This window comes from Amblyomma mixtum, chromosome 5, assembly GCF_055824585.1.
Source record: "Amblyomma mixtum isolate Tamu chromosome 5, ASM5582458v1, whole genome shotgun sequence".
NCBI classification, from domain to species: Eukaryota; Metazoa; Arthropoda; class Arachnida; order Ixodida; family Ixodidae; genus Amblyomma; species Amblyomma mixtum.
In genome coordinates, this window is record NC_143016.1 from 141860978 (window position 1) to 141873313 (window position 12336).

Consider the following 12336-nt stretch of genomic DNA (forward strand, 5'->3'; position numbering starts at 1 on the left):
ACTTTTCTATGGAAAGCCGCTTGGTTACTATCTTTCGGCAATTTTAGCTCACTGAAAACAACAGATTTAACCCCAAATCTGTCAGAAACTTGGACTGCTCAGGCTTCACTTGGGAGTTTAAGGCTGGAAGCACAGCATGACAGAGCGGAAATTGTCATTTGCTGTCCTCCGTCCTGGAGGAACAGGGAATCGGTGGGTCGCTGCTCTTGCGTTGGTCCATGTCTTCTCTCTTGCTTCGTAGTTTTTTCAGATGAGGAAGAAACTTGTTGCTGAATGAAAAGAAATGATAGAATCAGGAATGTTTCTGCCGTCCCAACTAAGCCAATGTTTTGTTTACGTCATCTATATTATGTCATTACTTCTCTTAAACAAGTTGGTGTTATATGTTTCTTGCTATTTTATTATTTCTTATTAATCTAAAATTTTCCTGCTACCAACCTCTTCTTTAACGCCAGAACGCCGGCGCTGAAATTAAATAAATGAATGCTCACTTTCCGGATGCCACCTAATAGTGAGCAAAGCTTATGCGATTACTAGCACACTGTGCTATTAGATGTCCAGTGAGATCCTGGCTAATTAATTATAATCAAATAAATATACTGAAGGGAAGAAAACACGGCTGCGGCAACCAAATCGTATTTACGATAATTTCCGCTCAGTAGTTATTGTAGAACAATATCATGATTTGTTGCGCCTAGTGAGCTTAGATGAGGCGGCTGGAGGAATGCCACCTGAATTTAAAACAGGAAATTACCTTTTCAGCTGTATGACTAGGTGCGTCGGCAGTGCATGTGCCACTCAATGTGTCAGTATCGTGTTGAAAAGTATCCTCTCCTTCACGTGGAGGGGGCGCGACGCTGCTGAAATCCAAGCGTGGCCTCTTACAAGGCGCGTCTGTTGATTCGGCATCAGAACGTCCTGAACTCGTTGTGTCAACCAGCAATAAACTTGGTGTATTTTCAACGGCCAGGTGAAGCTCTTCAGAAGCTGCTTCTGGCAGTCCTTGCTTCTTAGGCTTCTGAGAAGTCGGCGGCAGAGCCTGCCGTTACCGCGGAGGTTTTCTCGTTTTTTGCTGCACAGTCAAGTATCCTGGGCAGTTCGGGAAAATGCTAGGCACAGCGTCGGGTGAGAGCACCGGTTTTTTTTTTTGTGCGTGTAGAAGGACGTTGCCCTTGTATTCCGCGTGATATGTTGCAGAGATCATTCGGGAAATGCTTCGCGCACACGTGGTCGGTAGGCTGCAAAACTCTATCTGCTCTCGGAATCGCCCGTCGCCACTTTTCTAAACGTTCGGGTTCACGCGGAGCCTTGAAAAGCGACGCACGTTCCGTACAAGTCCTATACCCCGACTTGCAATTCGGTACAAAGCACTTCTTGCCCATTTTGAAGCGCAGCAAGCCTGAGCGCAACTAATTGCACTCGGCGTCACGTGCCGCGGCGTGGTATACGTTGAGTGAATCCCAGCAGAATACCAATCAGCCGAACAATGCACTCACAGGACTCACGGGCACAACCAAACAATTTTCGAGGACCCGGAGAAGCCTTCACACACACACACACACACACACACACACACACACACACACACACACACACACACACACACACACACACACACACACACACACACACACACACACGAGTTTCAGGAAATTTCTGAACGCACGCGAGCGGGCAGCGCGGGCCCCTGTGCTCCCATACTACAGCGCCATCTGTACTCTTGCGGCGAAAACTACCGCTGACTCAAGGTCATCTGCGAACACAATCTGCCCGCGCCTTCTCTCTACGGGGAGCGGCGAGTGTCAGCACCTAAATTATTCTTACATCGTGATGCGGTAGATGTTCACTGTCGAAGACCGAAGCTCACTATTTGACAAATGAGAAGCAGTGCCTTACCATCATCTGGGCTCCTTCGAAATTGCGCCCCTACCTGTACGGACCACCGTTCAAGACGGTCAGGAATCACCACGCACTCTGCTGGCTTGTCAGTTTAAAGGGCCCCTCCGGCCGCCTCGCTCCATGGAGCCTGCGCCTCCAGGAGTTTGGCGTCACCGTCATTTACAAGTCAGGACGCAAGCACTCTGACGCCGACTGCCTGTCACGATCCCCTGTAGATGCACTGCCACTGGGCGACGATGACACTTTGCTTGGACCCATCAGCTCAAGCTCGTTTGCAAAGCACGAACGCTCCCCTAACCTAAAGCACCTCATCGAGCACTTGGTACGCAAGGTTTTTTCTCCCCCCGCGTCGTTCAAGCGAGGGTTGTCTTCGTTCTGTGAACAGAATGAAGTCCTCAGGGCGACGAACATCGCAGCAGAATAGACAGCCTACTTCCTTGTTGTACCAGCAAGTCTCCGCGAAGAAGTTTTACAGGCTTCACACTACGAGCCGACACCTAGACATTAAGGGTTTTCTCGCATCCTACGCCTCATTCAACGCAAGTATTAATGACCCCGACTGTCTCTCGGTGACGCACATTATGTGAAAAGCTGCCGAGATTGTCAGCGACGAAAGACCCCTGAAACCCGAGCCGGAGGACTTCTGAACCCTATGAACCGCCCTCAAGGCCCTTCCAGGAGGTCGGCATAGACATTCTTGGCACTTTACCTAAGTCAACCTGTAGAAATAAGTGGGTCATCATGGTGGCCGACTACCTGACTCGCTACGGTGAGAGAGAGAAATCCTTTAATGAAAGAGAGGGAGTTTAGCCGGCAATTACAAATCACTGGCATGCTACTCTGCATAGGAAAGGGAATATGAGAGACAAAGGCAAAAGGAGAGCGGCGCAGAAAAGATAAAATGAAAGAAATAAAACGAGAAAAGATGAAATGCAGCCATTAATTCCGTATTATGGTGCATCGCCGAGTAATGATGTAACGTATGTAATTATGAAGTCCATAGTCCGATAAATGGGCTAACAAATTTCGCGGCGTAAATAATGAGTTAGGGTATCTACGATACCCTGGAAGTTGACCAAAGTGAGAGATGGAGTGGGTTAGATGGATGCAGTGAAGGTACTAATTCTTTCCTTTCAGAACATGGCGCAGATATGTAAGTATAGTTCCCTGGACGGCAATCACATCTAGAGGAAGACAGTCTGCTTCCGCTACTGTTTCTGATGCAGAGGTTCTCTTAGGAGGCCAAGGCATATCTGCAAGCAGTTCTTGCTCACGGCCTCGAGAATCTTCTTGTTGTTCAAAGATACCTTTGAAGCACTGGGAGACAGCATCGCAAGGTTTTTTCAACGTAGGTTTTTTCAAGCGGAAGGATTGATCGGAAGTTGCTGCCCAACCGTGTTCCCGCCATGAAGCTGAAAACTTGCCATGCTGGAGTAATCCTCTGGCGACGGGCTACGCCGAGGCAGAAGCCATACCGAAGACAACAGCAGCAGTAGTGTCTAAAATCCTCTTGGAGTGCATTGATCTCCAACGCGCCGAACGCGATGTGCTCATCATGGACAGGGAACAGCGCTCACGTTGGAACTGACGCAAGGCATCCTGAATATATACAGCTAAGTGTGTGTATATATATATATATATATATATATATATATATATATATATATATATATATATATATATATATATATATATATATATATACACACAGCTAAGAATATATACAGCTAAGTTGTGTTTTTTTTGCAGTAAGTGAAAAATACGAAAATTACACCAATTCCTACATAGACCGTTCGAAAACAGCACTTTACGTTCGATAACACAAGTTCAGTGGGAAAAATTAGGCTGCCCCAGTGCGCTTAAGTTTTTACACCAGAATGCTTTCCCACTGATGCAGCTGTAGAATGAAGAAAGACATAGAGAATTGACTCCCTCAGAGTAATTACATTATTAAACCACACAAATGCAGTCGAACCTATAATAGGAACATAACACATAATACGATAAAAGCTGAGCTGAAACACAAGGGTGTACAATAAAGTTCTGCGGGGTTCCTAATCACATGGAAATCAGCAGGAACGAGAGCGCTGACGCATGTGGTGCACTTGCCTGTAAGGGTTAAGTAAAAGAAGTAAACATATAGTGCATCTAATGTGACCAAAATATACTGAGAGAAAATGGCAGGCTTCATGTGACAATGAACTTAAGAACAAGCCTCGCTTTGTAAAGCCGGTCATGGGTGAATGGAAGGCCTGCAGACGCGAGGAACGGTTTACAGAAGTAATTCTGCGCATGTCGTGTCCGGATCGGACAATCATATTGCATAATTTCTCATTAGCGAAACAAGACAAACCTCTTTGCGAAAGATGCGGTGATGACCCCACAATAAACAATATTTCATTCTCTTGTTCAGAACTCTGAAAATTGAGAAAGAAGCACTTTTGTAAGTGTGTAATAAATGCAGTACTTTACACTCACCGCTGCTCTTAGGTGAAAATGCCATTGTTAGCCCGTTTTGACTTTTGTGCTTTTCAAAGACGCTGATGTTCTTCAGAAATTGTAAATTTCTATCCACTGCTCCGCTTAAGCACATGCTATATTCAGCCATTTTCAGATTCTTGAGAAGTAGGCTGAGGTCTTTATTTAATGGGCTGGAAACCTCAGTATCCTTGCTTAGCCAAGGACGACTGCAGAGGTAGTCCAGTGTCCTTTAAAACTGTTACAAGAAGCCATTTATAAAATTTCTTTACTCTCGCATTACTAGGTAGAACGAACAAACTTTTTGGACCCACCACGCCGCTACATTTTTTTCGCATATTAGTAAAAAGCTGCAGAAAAGAATCTTCCTTTACCTTGCGCTTGGCGTAGGATAGCCTTAACAGGGTATGTGCCATTAAACCCAACAAACACAACGCATCCCGCGCTGCAGCCAAACCAGCCACTGGAGGACACCTGCATACCATCCGCAGACTAACAGACCCACGGAGTGCCTGAACAAAGCAGTTTCGGACATACTCGCCATGTATGTCAACGCCGAACACAAGACCTGGGGCGTCATCCTGATTTACATTGTCTTCGCCTACAGCAGTGCAGTGCTGGAGGCCACCCAGATGACGCCTTCTAGCCTTGTCCATGGCATGGAGGCCGCGACCACGATAGACGCCATGCTGCCTAACGTTATAGAAGAAGATAGCGTCGATATCGCCGCCTATTTTCAGCGCATAAGCCCGACGACTTGCCTGATTACGGACCAAAGGCCAGCAGTGGGCCGACGCCAGACGGTACAACCTATGAAGGCACAACCTGAAATACAACCCAGGAGACCGTCTTGGCTTCGACGCCCATTCGCCGCCGCTGATTGAGTGAAAAGCTTTTGCGCCGCTATTTCTGAAGTACAGGAATCTTCGTCGACTAGGTGAACAGCTCTTTCAAGTTGTCCCTCAGGAAGTGACTGAGCCTAATGACGCCGCGCACTACCAGAAGTTGTCCGTGTCGTCTGTCTAAACCCCATCACGCGCGCTAAAGGACACTGTATTTCAGTTCTCCGTGTTTATTGTGCAGAGTCCATTTTATTTGATTCGGTCGCCTTATTTCTTTTAAAAATCGGGCCAATGGTTCCTTGATACAGGAGAAATGGCGCGAATCTCTGTGTGCTTACTTTGTTATTCTTCAAAGTAGCCGATACGCGGCTTTATCGCTTTGTGTGTGATGTAGGACGCAGCCTGATTTATCTTGCTTGATTGCTTTTGGTTTGGTTTTATTGGGGTTTAACGTCCCAAAGCGACTCAGGCTATGAGGGACGCCGTAGTTAAGGTTTTCCGAAATTTCATCCACCTGGGGTTCTTTAACCTGCACTGACATCGCACAGTACACGGGCCTCAAGAATTCTACCTCTATCGAAATTCGGCCGCAGGGGCCGGGAACCAAACCGCGTCTTTCGGGTCGGAAGCCGAGCGCCGTAAAAAGTGAGCCACCGCTACCAGTTCGCTTGACTGTATCCAGAAGGAGCCGATTCTATATTTTTTTCCTCAATTTTGTGGTAACGTAGCAGGCTGCATCTCTAAAGCTCGCTGTCAGCTTCAATTTGAGCACGACCGAGAGCAGCGCGCGTTCCGTTCGACGTCCTCCGAGCACGCTTGTTGCTTTCTCCGCCGCCCAGTCATTCAGTCTACTGTGGGAACAGTTCAGCCCAACAAACAGTTTACTTTCAGAAACAGGGTTTGCTGCTATCGTCACTGCCTAGACTCCCGTGTGCACTTCGTAACAGTCTGAGCATGGACAATACCTTTGTTATGCCTTTGCTCTAAAAAGCCATTCAAAATTTCAGTGTCTCACCGGAATAAGGAGAAATGTTTGGTTTATGGTTTATTGATGTTTAACGTCCCAAACCATCTCAGGCTATGAGGGACGCCGTAGTGAAGGGCTCCGGAAATCTCAACCACCTGGGGTTCTTTAATGTGCAGTGACACCGCACAGTGCACGGGCCTCTAGAATTTCGCCCTCATCGAAATTCAGCCGCCGCGGCCGCGATCGCACCGGTGTCTTTTGGGTCAGCAGCCGAGCGCCGGAGCCATTGAGCCATTGCAATGGGGCAAAGAGAAATGTCAGCAAATTGTGGTTAGAGGTCTATTTCTGATAAGGTGTCGCATATACAGACGCCTACAAAAGGCATATTAGCGGTTCTAAAGTTTAGCGATAATTTTTGAAGAGCAAAGCAGCCTAGAAAGCAGAAAATGAAAAAAGAAAACTGGCTTTGAACATTGTAGAAATGGTTGTTTTGTGTAAGGGACGTCAGTTGGAAAGAATTCATAGGACGCTGTGCTGGAGCCTACGCTTATCTCCTTTCTAATGGCTCAATAGTCTGCGTTTTTATTCAAACCATTGTGCGGATGTTAACATACACATTTTAGTTCGAAAAATCATAGAAGAAATCCAACATCTATAACAAAAAAAATGGCTGAGGCTTAACTTGGTTAAGCCTGGAGAATGCGAAGCATCATCGTGTCGCGTAATTTGGAGGCGCACAACCACAGCGACGGCGCGAGGTGGGCCCCCGTTTCTCCACTGTCGTGACGTCATCGTGTCACGTGGTGTGACGTCATGTATCACGTGATTTGGAGGCGCATAACCACGGTGAAGGGCTGAAGTGGTAGCTAAAGTAGTATGCTTCGCATAAAACATGAAAGCGGGACAAAGTTTTTACTTGGTGACGTTCGGATGCTTGCCTCAGCTCGATCGTTCACTTTTCAAGCCAGTGAAACCTAGCTCTAGAATTCCATATATGCCGTTGTGTCCCTCCACATGCAAAGCCACCCTTTTGCAAACACAACACGTGCTCTTTACAAAGATCGAAGAACAACCTTTCCAGCGAGTTCGCGCGCATTGTGCGAAGCCAATAGCTTGCAGCTGGCCTAGGCACGACCGCTTTCAAAGTAATGCCGCTTCACGTTTTTTAAGCGACTTGATCTGGCACCAGTTTCCAGCGGTCAAATTAACATCACTTGCTCACTTTGTGTGATATAGAATAATAGGAGTTTTCTAAATTTTCTCTTCATGACAAAGAAATTGAAAAATTAACCCTTTTTGTTTTAGTTTGCGTACCGTAGGTATTAATGCAGGGCAGTTAACTTCGCGAAAATGTATTCGTTCCTTTAAACTGGACACGCCATGGCGCCAAAACTCAGGCCCTGCTTCGACGATTGACACTTACAGAGGAACAAACAGGGCAAGAATACTTTCACGGCTGCACACCTGTTGCACGGTACTAGAGCTTTTATGGCTTGCAGGTAGGTGCGGCTATGCAGTCTAAGTGGCTAGCACGCTTGGTTGCAGCCGTTAGGATAGAGTGGGGAGGCAAAAGCCAGGAGGAGGAACAAGAGATAGGAATATCGCGGTTTCGCGCCGCCATTGAAGGAGTGACCAAAGCGATGGAGACGGCAAAAAGACGCCACCAGCGCTATTGGCGCCATAAACCTATTTCGGACGCCTGAAAAAAAAGCAAAATACACTTCTTACTGAGAAAATAGCTGCATCTCAGCGACGCCGCGCACTACCAGAAGTTGTCCAGGCCGTCTGTCTAAAGCCCCATCATGTGCGCTAATGGACGCTGTTTTTCAATTCTTGGTCTTTATTGTGCAGAGTCCGTTTTATTTGTTTCAAGTCACCTTATTTCTTTTAAAGCATCTGGTCGGTGCTTCCTTGAGAGAGGAGAATTTTGGCGAATCTCTTAGCTGTTCATATTTTATTCTTCATTTAGCCGGTATGCGGCTTTATCGCTTTGTGTGTGATGGAGGACGAAGCCAGATTTATCTCGCTTGACTGCATACAGAAGGAGCCCATTCTATATTTTTTCCTGAATGTTGTGGTGACGTAGCAGGCTGAATGTCGAACGTTCGCTGTCAGCTTCAAATTGAGCACAGCGGAGAGTGGCGGGCATTCTGTTCGACGTCCTCCGAGCACGCTTGTTTCTTTCGCCGCCGCCCAGTCATTCAGTCCACTATGGACGAAGGTCAGCCCAATAAACAGTTTACTTTCCTGAGCATGTTTCGCTGTCTTCCTCACTGCCTAGAATCTCGTGTGCACTTCGTGACAGTATGAGCATCGACAATACCTTTGCTATGTCTTTGCTCTCACTAGCCATTCAACATTTCAGTGTCTCACCGAATAAAGGGAAATGTTACTTTTTTATGCTTTTTTGAGCTGCAACGTCCCAAAGCAACTCAGGCTATGAGGGACGCCGTAGTGAATGGCTCCGGAAATTTCGACCATCTGGGGTTCTTTAACGTGCACTGTCATCGCACAGCACACGGGCCTCTAGAATTTCGCCTTCATCGAAATTCATCCGCCGCGGCCGGGATCAAACCCGCGTCTTTCGGGTCAGCAGCCGAGCGCCGTAGCCACTGAGCCACCGCGACGGGGCAAAGAGAAGTGTCACCGAATGATGGTTGGAGGTCTATTTCTGAGAAAATGTCGCATAGACAGACGCCTACACAAGACATATTAGCGGTTCTAAACTTTAGCGATAATTTTTGAAGAGCAAAGCAGCCTATAAAAAGATAATGAAAAATTGGCTTCAAACTTTGTAGAAACTTGTTTTTTGTTGGGGGCGTCAGTTGGAAAGAATCCTTAGGACACTGTGCTGGAGCCAACGTTTATCTCCTTTCGAATGCCTCAAGAGTCTGCATTTTTGATCAAACCATTCTGAGGATGTTAACATACGCATTTAAATTCCCAATGTCATAGAACAAATCCAACAATAATAACAAAAAACATCAAAGCGGGACAAAGTTCTTACTTGGTGACGTTCGGGTGCTTGCCTAAGGCTGGATCGTTGACTTTTGAAGGCAGTGAAACGTATTTCTAAAGTTTCATATTTGCTCGCGTCTCCCTCCACATGCAAAGCCGCCCTTTTGCAAAAACATGTTTTCTTCAGAAAGACCGAGGAAGGATCTTTCCAGCGATTTCGTACGCACCAGCCGAAGCCAATATCTTGCAGCTGGCCTACGAACGAGCGCTTTCAAAGTAATGCCGCTTCTCGTTTTTTTACGGGCTGGATCTGGCTACAGTTACAAGCGGTGAAATAAACATCAGTTACTCACATTGTGTGAAATAACATAAGAGGAGTTCTCTAAATTTTTGCTTCATGAGCAAGTAAATTGAAAAATTAACTCTGTATGTTTCAGTTTGCCTAACGTAGGTATTAATGCGGGGCCGTTAACTTCGCGAAAATGTCTTTGTACATTTGAACTGGACACACCATGGCGCAGAAACCCACGCCCTCCTTCGGCGATTGACACGTACTGAGGAATGAACAGGGCAAAAAAATTCTCGCGGCGGCACACACGCGGCTGGGCACGATACTAGATCTTTTATGGCTTGCAGGTCAGTGCGCCTATGCGGTCTATGCGGCTAGCACCCTCGGATGCACCCGTTAGGATAGAGGGGGGGGGGGGGGGGGGGGGCAAAGCCATATGAAGGAACAAGAGATGGGGATATCGCGGTTTCGCGCTGCCATTGAAGAAAGCAGTGTGACGAAAGCGGAGGAGGCGGCAAAAAAAATCGCTGCCAGAGCTATTGGCGCCTTAAACCTATTTCGGACTCCTGCAAAAATAGCGAAATATACTTCTTACGGTGTCTTGAGAATCAAGCGTGGGACGGCGTTTATGCTTTGCCTCATACAACTGCGAAAGAAACTGTAATAATTATGTTGGGTATAAATTGTTAAAAACTTTCAATCAAGCAATTACTTTTTCTTTGCTTTGAACGGGCTTGCGAATGTGTGACAAACCGAATAACATGACCGCACCAGTCGCTTTTCATTACGGACACTTCCTTTGTATTATACGGTGGGACCGGTAAACGCTTACTCTCAGGAAAAACCCTTAGATGGGGTATTATTCATACGTGCAACGCCTGATACACCATGCTTGCTACCACTAAACAGCGACAGGACACGCAAAGCGGGATCTGACAACTGTTTATTTATGATGTATGATGTACAAGAAACATAGTCCAGCTCTCATGCTTTTAGCAGGCACTTGTTACTCCTGCTAAAATTTCAATATCTTGAAATTGTGTGTATATTCTGATGCAAAGAAAATCACCATCGTATTTTGACGAATACTGCACATCAATTTAGAGACTGAAGAATATTAGAGGACATGCTGCAGGGAAGGTCTTGAAAGTGTAAAGAGTAGAACTGGTTTCATGTCAGAAGCATTTCACCTTCATCGTGTACAGGCAAGATTATCAATTGCGATTGGGTCTTGTAGGCAGGTCACAGTGGCCATAACAAGAGTAAAAATTATAACCCACGCAGGCACATGGGGACTCACAGAGGCGGCTATGCGGACAGACCTGCATGGGAATTAATCGGCATCTGAGTGAGTATTTGATTGCATGTGCAATGCATGAGCGATAATTATTGCGTATGGTGGGAGAAATTTACATATCCGTCACATAAGAGGTTGCCTTTTTTTGCGGGCAAAAAAATTAAGACGGCCACACTTTGCAGGGCGGCCCAGGTAGCAATGTCTCGGAGCCGCGAAGAGGCCTACCTAGAGCTAGTTACAAATCTCTCAACTTTGAAGGAGGGGACATGCGATAGAACTAATGTAAGGCATTTAGATTTTTACTAATGTAGGGCATTTTAGATTTCACAAGCTTCCCCTCTAATCCGGTATTCCCAGAAATTTGGGTGGCTAATTCTTCGTAAAAAAATTTAATTAACATGCCAAGGGTATATTAACACAGTTACCTATTGTACAGCTAAAGATGTAGTTGCTCTGAAGAAGCCATTTAGTAGAAACAATTTAGAAGTGCATTTTACTTACCTTTTAGAAAACACGCAACCTCCACGCCAATAGCGTGGTTGGGCGCACGGAGGCCTAATCATTTAGCCTTACACCGAATTACTTGCAGACTGGTTCCCACAACTAGTCCCGAGCGCGTACACAGCTTCCATGTGCTGCATACAGGCAACATGCTGTATACGTGCTGCATATAGCACTCAACTTGAGGTTGTCAACACATACGTGGCACATTCACCGCAAATTCCTTCCTTTATATAAGGACCTTCTGAAAGTCTTTTAGCAGCATTAATACCGATGAATGGATGGAGGCGAAGGTATACATGAACAGCTGCAGAGTTGATTGGTCGCTAGTCGTCGCAATGCATGCTAAAATTCCGTATCGCATATGGCTCCATGCGTACTTTGTTGCAACAACCAGGAGCAGCTCTTGCTGAAATTCAACATAGCGGCTAGCGCACCAGGAAGACGCACACGGAAGGAATCCAGACTGGACAAACTCTAGACTTGTAACTGAAATTTTACATCGGGAAGAACATATTTATACAGGATTTTATCTTCCATTCTCCTTTACTTGAACAACTGGTGCGGCCTACAGTTGCAGTCGCGTCAAAGTGCGTTAATGGAACCTAAAAGGCAACCTGTTAAAAATCCCACTAGAGTTACTAAAAGTGATAAGGCTTGAGTGCAGAGGTGAAGAAACCGTGAAATATAATTACATACGGTGTAAACCGGAGGGAAATTATGAAAGATGAGCACAAAAAACAACCAAAACGCAACTGTGATGGTGAACGAAGCATGCAAAGGTACGGTAAAGGCAAAACAGACCTTTGTATAGGCAGGCCAGAATAAAACAGAGATTTCACATAAAATCGCTGAATCCAAGAATTGCAGGGTGTAGTTTACTTTTACAGGCCAGTTTATGGGCAATTCATAAGTGATGTTTCTGGCTTCTTTTTTTGAAGTACACCTAGTAAGAATACTGCATTTACACAATGATGCTCTTTTCCTGTTGTTCACTTTTTGAATAAAATTTCTGACTCTCTATAAATACAGTTGTTCTATATATTCGCACATGTGTTCTGACAGTGAAGGGGCGATAGACGTGCACACAACACAATTCACTTTC

The 12336-nt window shown here is 45.9% G+C and overlaps 1 long non-coding RNA gene across 2 annotated transcripts in view; it reads right to left on the reverse strand.

Moving 5' to 3' along the window:
• Positions 1-229: 229 nt before the first annotated feature.
• LOC149343928 (uncharacterized) overlaps positions 230-12336 on the reverse strand; it is a 56821-nt gene continuing 44714 nt past the window's right edge. The window contains exons 4-5 of one of the 2 annotated variants that reach the window (XR_016282742.1): positions 4253-4316; positions 230-269 (exon numbers count right to left, since the gene is read on the reverse strand). This is a non-coding gene — a long non-coding RNA (uncharacterized LOC149343928). Of the gene's footprint in view, positions 270-4252; positions 4317-10386; positions 10756-12336 lie in introns of those variants that run through there. The other variant, XR_016282743.1, reaches the window with a different exon arrangement.